Source organism: Elgaria multicarinata, chromosome 8 (genome assembly GCF_023053635.1).
Source record: "Elgaria multicarinata webbii isolate HBS135686 ecotype San Diego chromosome 8, rElgMul1.1.pri, whole genome shotgun sequence".
NCBI classification, from domain to species: domain Eukaryota; kingdom Metazoa; phylum Chordata; class Lepidosauria; order Squamata; family Anguidae; genus Elgaria; species Elgaria multicarinata.
Genome location: NC_086178.1, coordinates 110129235 through 110142893, shown reverse-complemented (window position 1 = coordinate 110142893; position 13659 = coordinate 110129235). Strand labels below are relative to the sequence as shown.

The following is a 13659-nucleotide window of genomic DNA, read 5'->3' as shown; positions in this document are numbered from 1 at the left end:
GCTCAAATACCTTGTTGTTCTATATTTACTGACTTAAGCACATGTTAAAGTAATAGTGTGTCCATTAGTCTAAAGTGATTCCCAGTCTGCTTCTCCTCAGATGTATAATTGAGAGGCCACATGCTTTAAAAAATATTCTTTTCTCATGAAACACTCACATTTGACTTTTCCACCTATAGTTTTTAGAGCTGTCCCCAGTCAGTTTGCAGTGTGAGACAAAGATCTTACTCCATGTAAAGGATGTGCAAGTCAAGCTTGGCAAAGTTTACCCCATTTTCATCTCAAAGCTTATTCCAACTCATGTTTGTATCAGACTGAGAGCTTTTTTTCCCCATACAGACATATTATGCACATTTTTAAAAATGTATGCATTTCCGCCCATTGACTAAAGTATGTTTGGGTGCACTTCTCCAATGTTTGTGTGATTTTGTTCTGCTAGGTGAAAATAAATTATCACGTTTTTTAAAAGCATCTCAAAAATCTCTCCAAAAGGCAACATAGGGAGAAATCAGGTACAGTGATCTCATGTACCAGAAAACTACAAGGGTTCCCACCAATGGATAGCCTGATTGAGCGCATGGAATGAAGAAGCAGCCTACAGGATTTCGTTGGATAGGGGCGGGTCCATATGGAGGTGCAGGTCCTAGGGAGGCCCCAAGAGCCAGTGTGGTTAAACGGCTGGAGGGCTGGACTGGGAGTTGGGAGTTCTGGGTTCAAGTCCCCACTTGGCCATAGAAGTTCAGTGGGTGACTTTGGGCCAGTCACAGACTCTCGGCCCAGCCCACTTCCTAGTGTGGTTGTTGTGAGGATAAAGTGGAAAGGAGGAGGATTGTGTACAGCTTGGATCCCTTGGAGGAAATAAGGCAGGATATAAATGCAATAAATAAATAATAATAAGGTTCCCCATCCCTGACCTAACTGGTGTTAAAAAACACACAACCAGCATGCAGAAAAATTGGGGGGGGGGGGCGCTGAGCTCCAGATGCCACCATTCAACAGCAGCAACTGTTTGACCTGATGTGAGTTGCACAGGAAACCATTAATGAGCTCCTGACGTCAAGCATCTCCTACCCAAGTGCTTTTCTACTGGAAAACCCATTTATCCCTGATCCTAATTATGTTTCATAGAAACCCCTACCCTGGATGAGACCAGACTTGAGTCTGGAGGCAGCTCAGATAAATAGGGACTATATAGAAAAAATTAATGGGACAGAAATAAATAAATGAAGGCTATATCTTGACCCATAGTTCCCCGTAGGTCCATGAGGCTGCCCACTCCTGCAGTATAAAAGCAGCCCTTTCCCCATGATTAGCAGGAGTTGACAGAATGCAGCAGTCAAAATTAATTGTTCGCAGGAAAGAATCAGTGAGAGGTGGAAATGGTGCCAGTTATTCAGCTCCTGTTTCCTCAATAACATCATACAAGATGACTCAAAGGTTCACTAGCTGTCATTCTCAATCATTTTAGATTAATGGCTGCTAAGTTAACTATTCTATGTCAAAATCATTTAAGGGCCAACTAGACAGGATGGGAGCAGCCTGATGTATTTATCCATGCGTCTACTCCATTCATAATTAACATGGTGGGTGGGTGTGTATCTTTTAATGAAAAGGGGCATGTGGGTGAGGGCATCTGAGCCCTCCTCCTTCCTCTACCATACTGCTGCGCATCCAGAACTTTATCTACCCAGTTCAGGTCACTGGCAGTATCAGAAATGGGCTGGGGAGGGGGGAATGTTTCAAGTAACAAACCACAGCAGGGTAAGATGGAGTAAGGAGTCAAAATTTAGCTTCTCACCTGTGGATTCCTATTAGTTTAAAAAAGAAAGGGAGAAATGTTCTCCTCCAACTGCTGGTTGTCTTGCATTTATTTATTGCTGTTTGTACTTGTTTTTACTTTTGTAAACTGTTTTGAAATCACTGGTGAAAGGGTTTTTACCTTTCTATCCTTAAATTTATTTATTTATTTATTTATTTATTTATTGCATTTTTATACCGCCCAATAGCTGAAGCTCCCTGAGCAGTTCACAAAAATTAAAACCATTCAAACTTCCTGACTGTTAGAGCAGTACAACAATGGAATCAGTGACCTAGGGAGGTTGTGGGCTCTCCCACACTAGAGGCCTTCAAGAGGCAGCTGGACAACTATCTGTCAGGGATGCTTTAGGGTGGATTCCTGCATTGAGCAGGGGGTTGGACTCGATGGCCTTGTAGGCCCCTTCCAACTCTGCTATTCTATGATTCTATAAAACAAACAGTATCGAAACATGATATAAAATACAATAAAAAAGCACAACCAGGATAAAATCAGCAGTGGTGCAGAAATACAAATTAAAAAAACAAATTTAAAACAGCAAAGTTAAAATTAAATTTATAGACTGTTAAGGGTGGCCTAAAACATTTTTAAATAAATAAATATATGGCTACCCATCTAGCCTGGCCCTAGGGGTAGTCCTCAGCACTTAAAATTTCCCACAGATGACAATGAAAAGTGTGTGCGTGCATGTGTGTGAGGATGGTGGGAGGGACACCTGAGATCTGGTCATAATCAATGCAGAGAGCCTTTTAATGAAAGGAATTGGCTGCTGAAACGATCAGAAAAAGAAAGTGATGGAAGATTTCTTGTTTGGTTTTTGAAAATGCAGATATTGTCTATCAGCACGGCATCAATTTCAGTGTGATACCCATTCAGAGGTGCATCTGAATGCATGCTTCCACTTGCATTCTGTCCCAACTAGCCATGGGACTGGCTAGTGACTAGAGCTGAATTGACGTGACTAGAGCTGAATTGGGGAAAGTCTTGCTGAGGAGTGCTGGCAATGATATTGCCACTGCACTGTGGCAGGGAGCATTGCTCCAGTTACCTGAGCAATAAGGATAAATTTTCCGTCTACCTTCCCCAAGCAGGAACAGATCAGGGAAACAATGGAAAAATCAAGGAAACACGCAAAAGAATGGAAGGTTTGGGTTTTCATGTTTTGCAACACTACCAACCCCCACCCACCTCCCCCCCAAAAACCCTCCAGCAATGTCCATACTGGAGAAAAAATTAAACTTCATGAAAATGTGGAGCTACACTATTGCTGAGGCTGTCTGTCTCAGAACTGAGAACAGACATCCAGGAGTTCATTACATTACTCTGATTAACTCTTCCTGGACTTCTGATATCTCTGTTTACTCTGCTTCTCAATGCTGTCAGTTACTTTGTTCTGGTATTCAGTAGCCAGCCTATGCTAAATTTAAATATGAGGCATCTCCTTACTTTCAGGTCTGCAAAGCCCTCTGTGACATCACAGAGCCTGATGCAAGCACTAGGTGACACAGTTCATTGGGCTCCCATTGGCTCAACTCTTTGGACATCACAAACGTTGTTGTCCTGGTGCCATAGATATGGCATGACACCTGAGGTCAGTCAGCAGGCTGCTTTCGCCATGCACACAGTCCCAGAAAAGTCCCAAGTATGTGTCCCAAACATTGGGACTAGAATTCAAAACTCACAGAAGAATCAGGCATGATGAGTAAGGTAGGCAAACAAAGAGTCTGGGGAATGTGAATGCTGGAGAGCACAAGTAGTTTGAAGGTATCTAGGCGCCTAGATTCTGTTCAAGACAAAATCTGGCTTTTGCACAGCAAAGACCAAGGCCAGATCTGGAAGAGGAAACCAATGTCCTCCTTGGTTGGGAGGAACTAGGCTAGAGACTGGAAAGGTTGTACCACTGACAACAATGTTGTTGTTCCTCCCACTGTCAAGCACATCAGCACTGAGTGTGCATAGAATATATGCATCTTTTGTATTTTACGAAGCTAGAGCCAGTGTTGGGGGAGAAGAGTGTATTCTTCCGAGTTGGGAAGTATTATGGGAGTGGGGATGATATCAGGGAACAGGTTCAGCACTGCAGTGGGCCTTGTAGTTTGTAGCTAACATTTAATTAGAAGTAGTCTGAAAAGATTTGGGCGTATTCAGCTTGTGGAATGTCAAAATCTGTGCAAGTGTATCTCTGTCAGAGTTCTCAGAGCAGAGCAGGGGGGAGTTTCCCTACTCACTGCAGCCACCTGCTTGCTTTGACCTTGGACAAAGAAGCTCTCTGTAAGAACCTGACAGAGTTAGGGAGGAATTTGCAGAAGGGTCACCCAGATTAATGCATAATCTTGGAGTGCTGAACGGCGATGCCCTGTTTAGAGAGGGGTCTTGCTGAAAAACCAAACCTTGTCTGTTAAGGGTTCTGGAGGAGGTATCTTACAATCACATCTTCCCTTTTAAGCTGATGTAAAAGTGAGGAGCCTTTGCTAGGAACATCTCATCTGGATTCCTGCATTGAGCAGGGGGTTGGACTCGATGGCCTTATAGGCCCCTTCCAACTCTACTATTCTATGATTCTATGCATTGCCCAAAGCCCTCTTTGTTTGGATCCCTCACCGTTTGGGCTCTGGAGGCACTCTGTACATGGACTCTCCTACTCACAACTTTAAATTGCTAAGGACTTGCCATGAAATTACTGTGAGACTTTTCATAGTCTTGAACTCTTGTTTGCTGTGGGTTTTGTATCTTTGTTTGTTGTCAGCTCAGTGTACCAGCAAACTTGATCTACAACTTTTGGATTTTCTTCTGCCTGGACTCATGTGGTGTAGAGATGCCAATGTGAAAGCAGTGGCACAGGACTCCTTGCATCTGTGAGTTTACCTTTCCCTGGTCTTGGTAGGCCTTGACCATGTGGTTAAGAGTTACCAACGGGAGATTCAAAGTTGGACTAACTCTCTATGTGTATGGTTTTGTTTAGGCCTTTCAAGAATTTGCCCCTTTGGTTGTCTGAGGGATCATGCCAGGAATTGTTGTCCTTCCTTGTTCGGGTTTGGAACCTTTGTATGGCTTGACCCTTCCCTTGTGTCTGGAACCACTGAGATGACAACAAGGAAATCATGTTGATAACGATCTCGGTCACAGTTCTAGTGATTAACTTCATGCACAGAAGTGTCCCTATTTTCATCCATAAAATGTTGGTGGGAATGTGACTCAAATACCCCTGAAGTAGTACAGGGCATATAAAAATTCAGTCCTGTTCACTTCACAGCAACTCAGACAATAATAACATGAGATGGCTTCAAGACAGGAAACAGCAAGCCTCTTGTCTCCTCAGTTTTTGTCCTTTTTGCAAGCTGTCCATTGTTTTCCCTTTGCAAATTGGCAAAATTACTATTTTTCAGCAATTCTACAACTGCTATTTATTTATTTATTTATTTATTTAATTACATTTATATACCGCCCCACAGCCGAAGCTCTCTGGGCGGTTTACAACTGCTATTCTTTTATGACCTCTCATTTATAGCCTTCTGAGTTAAAAAATGGCAACTACACAGAAATCCTGTTTGGTATGGTACAGACAAAACTGACTGCATATTGATGACAAAAATATCTCAACACAGTGCATTTTTATGGCAAATACACTTACTTCTTTCTATCAGAAGAACTGTCTCTTTTCCTCTCAATGTCTCTTCCTCTCTTTGGCCCTTTCCTGAGATCCACAATTTACATGATGGCTTCAAGAGTACATTTCATTCATTCATTCATTCATTCATTCATTCATATTCTCTCTCATTCTCTCTCTCTCTCTCTCTCTCTCTCTCTCTCTCTCTCAGCTATAATTTTTGAAATCACCAAAAGGATTCACGCAGGTTGTTCAGCTGTTTGGTGACAACGTATATCCGTGGTCTGCACTTCATTGGATTATAGGATTGCATAATCTTTTCGTTAAAACTAAACAAATTACCTAACTGCTCTCTAATCTTGCCTTGCATTTATTCCCACTAATGCTTCCTTGGGGTAAAGTTATGAAATGGCACTCAGAAAGAACATTCAGTTGTTCTTCTTTCTAAAGGATTGTTCCTGCATGCACCAGACATCAAAGCAAGCTAGAAAGGAAAGAAGATATATGGAGGTTCTCACAGTAACTTTCAAGCTTAAACTACTTTGAAACTATAAATGCAGAAATGTGAACAGGGGAGTTGAATGTATGACTTTTATTTGATTTCTCCCACGCCAGATCTACACCAAGCAGGATATAGCACTATGAAAGTGGTATATGGAGGCAGGATCTATACTACTGCTTTATTGCGGTATCGAAGTGCACTGACAACCATTGGGGCCCATGTCACATACCATATACCACTTTCATAGATCTAGATCTACAGCATTTAAGAACTGCTGCTAACACATCTTGCTCTCCACTGCTCTACAATAATTTTAATAACTATGGGCTCACTGCAGCTTCATATCTGTATGCTTTAACCATTCCCAAGTATAGGAGAGCATTTACGCTTGCTCACTTTAATGTGTTGCCATCAGCATTACTAGAAGGACGATTTAGTAAGATCCCGGTTAAAGAACAGATCTGTCCCTGTAATTCTGGAGCAATAGAATCCGTTGAACATGTCATTTTGCATTGTAACATGTATGAGGAATGCAGAAAAAAGTTAATCTTTCCTTTATTAACAGCCTTTTCTGGATGTAACCCCACAACGTTGGTATTAATCTGTTTAAGGGATGTGTCCTCCCATATTACTGAAAGGGTCTCTAAGTTTCTCATGTCCTCAATGCAAATTAGAAAAATAACGCTGCAATCCGCCTGAGAGAAGCAACTCACCAAGCTGTATTTTGTTTTTATGTCACTTTTTATCTATCCTTTGTATGTTTTGGTGTTGATTTTGCTGGTCTGTGACTGTAATAAATAACAATAAATGAATATACCACTTTCACACTGCTTTCATAGTGTTATATCCTGCTTGGTGTGGATGTGTCATGGGCCCCAAGAGTTGTAAGTGCACTTCAGTACCACTATAAAGCAGTAGTGTAGATCCTGCCATAATCTACCCAGACACTTTGTGGCATGCAATATATAGGAAATACCCTCGTTCATTTCTTGCCTGTTCTGATGTTCCATTTTCCGCACAAATGCTGAACCATAGTTGTTGCTGATTTTTTCCCCCTGAACTGCAAGAGGCTATTAAGGGTACCCAGAGTTCATGAACAGCTATGATGAAGGTTTCGAATTCAAAAATGTCCTTCTGTGCATGCAAACATGCAATGCTTATTTGCAAGTGCTTTCTAGATCCAGGCCCTTCAGTAAAATGACACTGCACTGAAATAAGTAGGTGTCAATCCCGTTTGACATATGACTCGGCTTGCATATTCCGCTCTGGTTAGAACTATGTAATATGTGCTTGACTGTAATAGCCCATAAGAATTACTAGAAAGACAGCACTGAAATTCATCCCTTTTATGCCTTTCATTTTGGTTTAATACCCTTCTGGTTCACCAGTTCGCTCGCCACACATTCATGGAAAAAATGTTTTCTGCATATTTGGGGGATTTCTCGCATTGTAATTATTAGTTTGTAATTGGAAAAAAGGCACACCCCATGCTCCAACAATGATTCACACTCAGTGGCTTCTAGACTCTACTGAAGATTGTATGAAAAATTTGATTCAGTTCATTCTAGATAAGGATTTATCCAGTTCACACCTTCCATACCGGAATGCAATCTGCGGCTGATGTTTCTGAGCTTCCAATGTGATCTAGAGAACTAAAAAGCGCATTTGACAGCATGCATACATTTGAAAAATGCACTTGAAAAAATGCATACTTCTTAAAAATGTGCACAAACATTCTTTAATCAATGAGAGAAGAATGTGTACATTTCAAGGATGCAGCAGATGGATGCACCGGTTTGGAAAGATATGCACAAATCTTCACGTGAATAGAAAAAAAAACAAAGCTTACAATCTGATAGACACATGAGACGGAGCAAACTTCAAGGCAGAATTTGGAGAACTTTAACCAGCTGGGGGTGTTGCTTGTAGGAAATTTATTTCATTTATTTATTACATTTATATCCCGCCTTTTTTCCTCCAAGGAACCCAAGGCAGCGTACATAATTCTCCTCCCCTCCATGTTATCCTCACAACAACAACCCTGTGAGGTAGGTTGGGCTGAGAGTCTGTGACTGGCCCAAAGTCACCCAGTGGGTTTCCATGGCCGAGTGGAGACTAGAACCCAGATCTCCCGGCTCCCAGTCCAACACCTTAGCCACTGCACCACACTGGCAATTGTGTGTCCGTTCAAGAAAAACACTGTGAGGCAGAGGTATTGGTCGGCCTCCAGCTTAATTGTTTTCACAACTTGTCCGCTGCCTCTGCACATACCATTCTTTTTGGATTTATATCACAGCTTTGCCACCATCCAGTGAATAACTTGCTTTTGTCAGTCCTTCTCTGGATCATGCTGCCCCCTGGTCTGGCAGGTGTATAGGGTACCTATGGCCCATTGCTGACAGGTGAACCCAGTTGGAGGGACACCTTGGATGTGTGCCATGTCTATTTCCTAAGCAACTAAAAGAGTTTCAAGCAAGGTAGGACTATGGCTACTTTACCTACAGAAAGATTATTGCAGATGTTTTAAGGTTTCTCCAGCTGGTTACTGCAGCATCTCTGCATCTGAGGCCTGTACCTGCTTTATGATTCATTCATGTTTACAAAAACTCCTTCCTATGAGAGTCAGCTGCCTAAATACAACTCCCTTTAAAGCTTTAATATGCAAGGGCACAGTGGATAATTCCACAGGTAACCAGAGAATTGTCCAGGTATGTCAGCAAGGGCTTAGAAGTAAGGAAGGGGGACATATGTGTACTCCAAAAAGGGGAGGGGGGAAAGACCAGAGGAGAAATGGGAATTTCAAACACTATCTGGAAATGGGTGAGGGGTAACAGCTTGTCAATTAGGGAACTGTCAAGTTCATTTTCAGTCAGTTTGCCATAGTCCTTCCATCCCATTTCCGCATCAATTTGCTAATAGTTTTGTTTTTAAATCCACATGAAAATTCATATGTTTTCATGTGTATTTCTTCAAATATATGCTTTTTTGTATGGAAATGTAATAAATAAATAAATAAATAAATAAATAAATAAATAAATAAATATAAATGTTAAAATCACTGAAATAAAGAACAAGTGAGAGATTCAATGTATCTGAAATTAACTTCACTCACTCCTACTTTTGTAGGTTTTGCTGTACTTTGAAGCTCTGTGTGTTACATTCTCCCCTTCCCTCAAATATCTTTTCTGACTGTATCTTCACTCATTGCAAGCTGCTGTTGTTGTTAACAGGGTTTGCTACTGGCCCCAGATCTGTTTCAAATTTGGTATGGCTAAAGCTCTACCTAAAAGCTATCATGGTGCCAACTTTCAGCTCTTTATCTTTAAAAATGACAGTTTTAAAAATAATAATTTTAAAACCTAATTTTTTAAAAAAATCCTAAAAATTCAATGGATGAATGGATCTGTTTCAAATTTGGTGTGGCTAAAGCTCTACCTAAATCCTTTCACATTGCAAAGTTTCATCTCTTTATCTTTAAAAATGACGATTTTAAAAATAATAATTTTAAAACCTCAATTTTTAAAAAATTCCTAAAAAATCAATGGATGAACGGATCTGTTTCAAATTTGGTAAGACTAAAGCCCTTCCTAAGAGCTACCATTGTGCCAAGTTTCATGTCTTTATCTTAAAAAATAATGGAGTTATAAGCATTTTTGTTAATTCACATTAGAGCTGCTCTTTGGAAAAAATCCGGATTTCCCCTCCCCCTCCCGGATTTGCCATCAAAAACCCGGGCAAATCCGGTCATATGGTCACCATGTTTACCAAATGTCATGGCTCTAGCTCATTAGGAAGTATGCTAACAATTTCAATACCCCAGTCAGTTTGGCTCACCAAATGTCTTATATAGAAAAGATTTAAGAATTCAATCAGAGACTGTCTATTTTAGATTCATAACTGAATCATGAGTGCATCTATTTTGAAAGCACACTTCACTTGATTTTACTGTCGGCCATGAGCTGGTATGAACCCTATTTTTGGCAAAATTCCTTCCAGTTTAAGAGGTTGAAAATGTAACTAAATCTAATATCAGAAAAATAATAATTTAAACTGCATGCCTGTTTTTAAAACTATGTAAAGCAGCTTGAGGGCAAACAAGGTGAAACTTAATCCAGACAAGATGAAGGTACTGTGGGGAGGGGATCTGTCCACACTAGATGGTCCTTCTAAAGGTCCAAACAGACAGTGTGGGCATTCTCCTGGACTTGGCACTAACTGGGGAAGTGCAGTGGTGGCTGGGGGGTGCTTTTTAGGGTTAGTGCACCCACTGTGGCCATGTAGACATTCCTTCAGTTATCCGAGCTCTAATGTTGTCCAGGCTGGATTATTATAATGCATTCTACACGGGGCTGCCTTTAAAGACAGTTCAAAAACTTCCAACTGATACAAAATGCAGCTGGCAGGTGCTAGGTGGTTGGATCATGTGACACTGAGATCGTACCAAATGCACTGGTTGTCAGTGCATTTCCAGACCGAATTTAAGGTATTGGGCAAAAGGCGGGATACAAATAATAATGATGATGATGATGATGTACTGATATTGGCCTTTAAAGCCCTACACCGTTTGGGTCCACGTTACTTGAAGGACTGCCTTCACCCATACCAATCTGCTTGTACTCTAAGACCAACACTGGAGGCACGGCTTGTGTGCTCACCTGTCGGAACGTAAGGCTTTTGGGCATGAGGAACAGGGCCTTCACAGTAATAGCCCCCTGCTTGAAGAACTCTGTTCCAATTGATGGCCACCAGACCTATCATTGCAGGCTGCCAGCCAGGCCCTAATTTTTTTTTTAATTTACTTACTTACACTGACATCTGACTGACCCAGGATTTTATATGGTGTTATCTAGTTTAACTGATAATTTTTTATTTTAATGTTTTATTATTGCTTTTATTGTGTAATGCAGTTTATTGTGTAATGCAGTTTTCAGTTTTGTATGCTGCCTCAGGAGGGTTTTCTCAAAAAGGCAACTTACAAATCTTTTAAATAAACCAATGTTTATTCGAAGGGCTGCCCAGTCCAAGTCCAGTTTAAAGGTAATGAACCATAGTAAGAAGGTCAAACAGGGATCTTGAAATTGCTCCCGCAAACTGGATGGTCTGAGCCCACAGGTCATGGCCACGTATTTTCTATCTAAATGATAGTAATTATTTATAAATTTGCAAACCCGGTCAGCAATGCACTTTCTCGCAACTTTTCCGCCAGCCCAGAAATAGCCCACCAGCCTTGTATTGTGGCCTGCCGGCCCAGGTTCTTAATAACTGTTTTTGCAGTCCGAGGCAGAAAGCACAAAACAGGTTTATCAAGCACCTGGCAGCCTGGCAAACAGCGGAGTTCAGCTTGTCAGGTCACAAATTTTCAGGCCTGGTATCAACCTATGATGAACCTTGTACACTGAAGGTTTACTTTTCCGTAATGGTATTGCAATTGACTGTTATTATAAAGTGGTAGCATTTTTCCTTCTGCCTCACACAACCAGCTGTGTCAAATGTCAATGCAACTACTTTGCACAACTTAATAAAGACACCTTGGGCATGAATAATCTAGCTTGGTTTCAAAAGAAAAGTCAAGCCTCATGTTGACCACTAGATGGCAGAAACACATAATTCTTAAAACCACATTAAAGATGGAAAGGAAATATTGTGACATTTCTAACATCTGAGACTACAAATCAACACAGAACAAAATTAGAGGGATCCTCAGGCTAGCAAATTTCAGAATTAAAATTAGGAAGCTTATAATTATTATCATATGTCACTGTCACTGCTCAACTTTGTTTAAAAATGTAACAACTGTTATTTAAGCCACTAAATATATAAGTGTGTCTTGCCAGTGAGTAGAGTTGCAATTATTCCTAACCCCGCTCTGGTCCCTTTAATAGCAATTGGACACACAGAAATTTAGTAGGTGAAGCAGAGTTAAAGTGGGGAGAAAAGCTTCACCTGGTAAACTTCAACAACTTGGGACCGCAATACCTGATGGAACGTCTCTCCCGACATGAACCTACCCGTACACTGCACTCAACATCTAAGGTCCTCCTCTGAGTGCCTAGTCCGAGGGAAGCTCGGAGGATGGCAACAAGGGAGAGGGCCTTTTCGGTGGTGGCCCCCCGACTGTGGAATGATCTCCCCGATGAGGCTCGCCTGGCGCCAACATTGTTATCTGTTTGGCATCAGGTCAAGACTTTTCTCTTCTCCCAGGCATTTAACAGCATTTAACGTTAAGTTTGTTTTTAACGGACCCCAGAACTGTTGTTTTTTAAATGGATATTGTTGTTTTTATACTGTTTTTGATGGTTTTGATGGCTTTTAAATTTTGTATTTTTAATGTTTACCATTTTTAATTGTTGTAAACCGCCCAGAGAGCTTCGGCTGTGGGACGGTATATAAATGTAATAAATAAATAAAATAAACAAATAAATAAAAACAAAAGAATGGACCAGCATTTTTTTTTTTAAAAAAAGCAATTCTATCAGCAATTAATTATGAGGCAAATCATTTCACCCATGGAAAAGCTGCAAATTAATGAAAGCCATAAAATCAGTCATTATAAAATATACTACTTATATATGATCATAGAATCATAGAATAGTAGAGTTGGAAGGGGCCTAAAAGGCCATCGAGTTCAACCCCCTGCTCAATGCAGGAATCCACCCTACAGCATCCCTGACAGATTATAAAGACAAACACTTTATCAAAAACCTTCATTGATAAATGCATTTACACTATAATGTTCCATCTATGAAGCTAATGGCCCTGGCTATTTTTTGAATGAGGGATCATTAGGATACTCCATGGATTTCAAAAGTAATAGTGCAGCTAGTTAGATTGTAAGCCTATGCGGCAGGGTCTTGCTATTTACTGTTTTACTCTGTACAGCACCATGTACATTGATGGTGCTATATAAATAAATAATAATAATAATAATAATAATAATAATAATAATAATAATAATAATAATATCCAGGCTGCCCTTCTGCACAAATCTTAGGCACCCAAAATTGCAGCAAATAGCAGCAATGATCAGTGAATCCTGACGCAGTCCAGAGGCATTCGTTCAAGATGCACTGACATATCGAGGAACATATTGGGGAGAAAGTGGAGAAGGCACAAGTAGCAGGGGAAAACAAGCAGTTAGCAAATGCACTTGGAAAAATAGGAGAGGAAAAAAATAAACTTGGCCCAAGTTCCTTGCCCAGTTCCCATTTGTTTTGTATGAGTAAAAGGGCTCCGGGTGGAAGGGCATCCTGGTTCAGATGATAACCCACTCTTTGCTAAATGCATTGAGATCAGGATAAGGCCTTGGACTTGTAATCTAAACAGGCCAGGAAGGGTGAATGTGAGTGGGTGAATACACAAGGGGATGTCAGAGCATGTTTTTCTACTATTGTGTCCAAACTGCATCTAAATGGTTATAACAAAGCCCCGGCAACCACTGGTGTTTTTTGGTTTTTTTATGAAAAGCAGCTTTGGAGGTGGGATATATGAGTGCAAGAGCAGTGAAGGGAGGGCTACATAATACTTCTCCTGTGGGGGGATCTACACTACTGCTTTAAAGCACTTTGAAAACGGTATATGCAGTGTGTCCTGGGCCCCAACAGTTGTCAAAACTGTTATAAAGCGCTTTAAAGGAGTAGTGTAGATCCTGCCCTGCTCATCATTTTCCCATTCCAAATTGCTCCACCAACTCTGTAGTTAGTGGATGGGTCTTCCACTTCGTCTCCTTGCTGCTTT

The 13659-nt window shown here is 40.8% G+C and overlaps 1 protein-coding gene across 9 annotated transcripts in view; it reads right to left on the bottom strand.

Annotated features, from left to right (window-relative positions):
- Window positions 1–13659, bottom strand: part of KCNMA1 (potassium calcium-activated channel subfamily M alpha 1) — a 720064-nt gene that overhangs the window by 268919 nt on the left and 437486 nt on the right. The gene's annotated exons all lie outside the window — the stretch shown is intronic.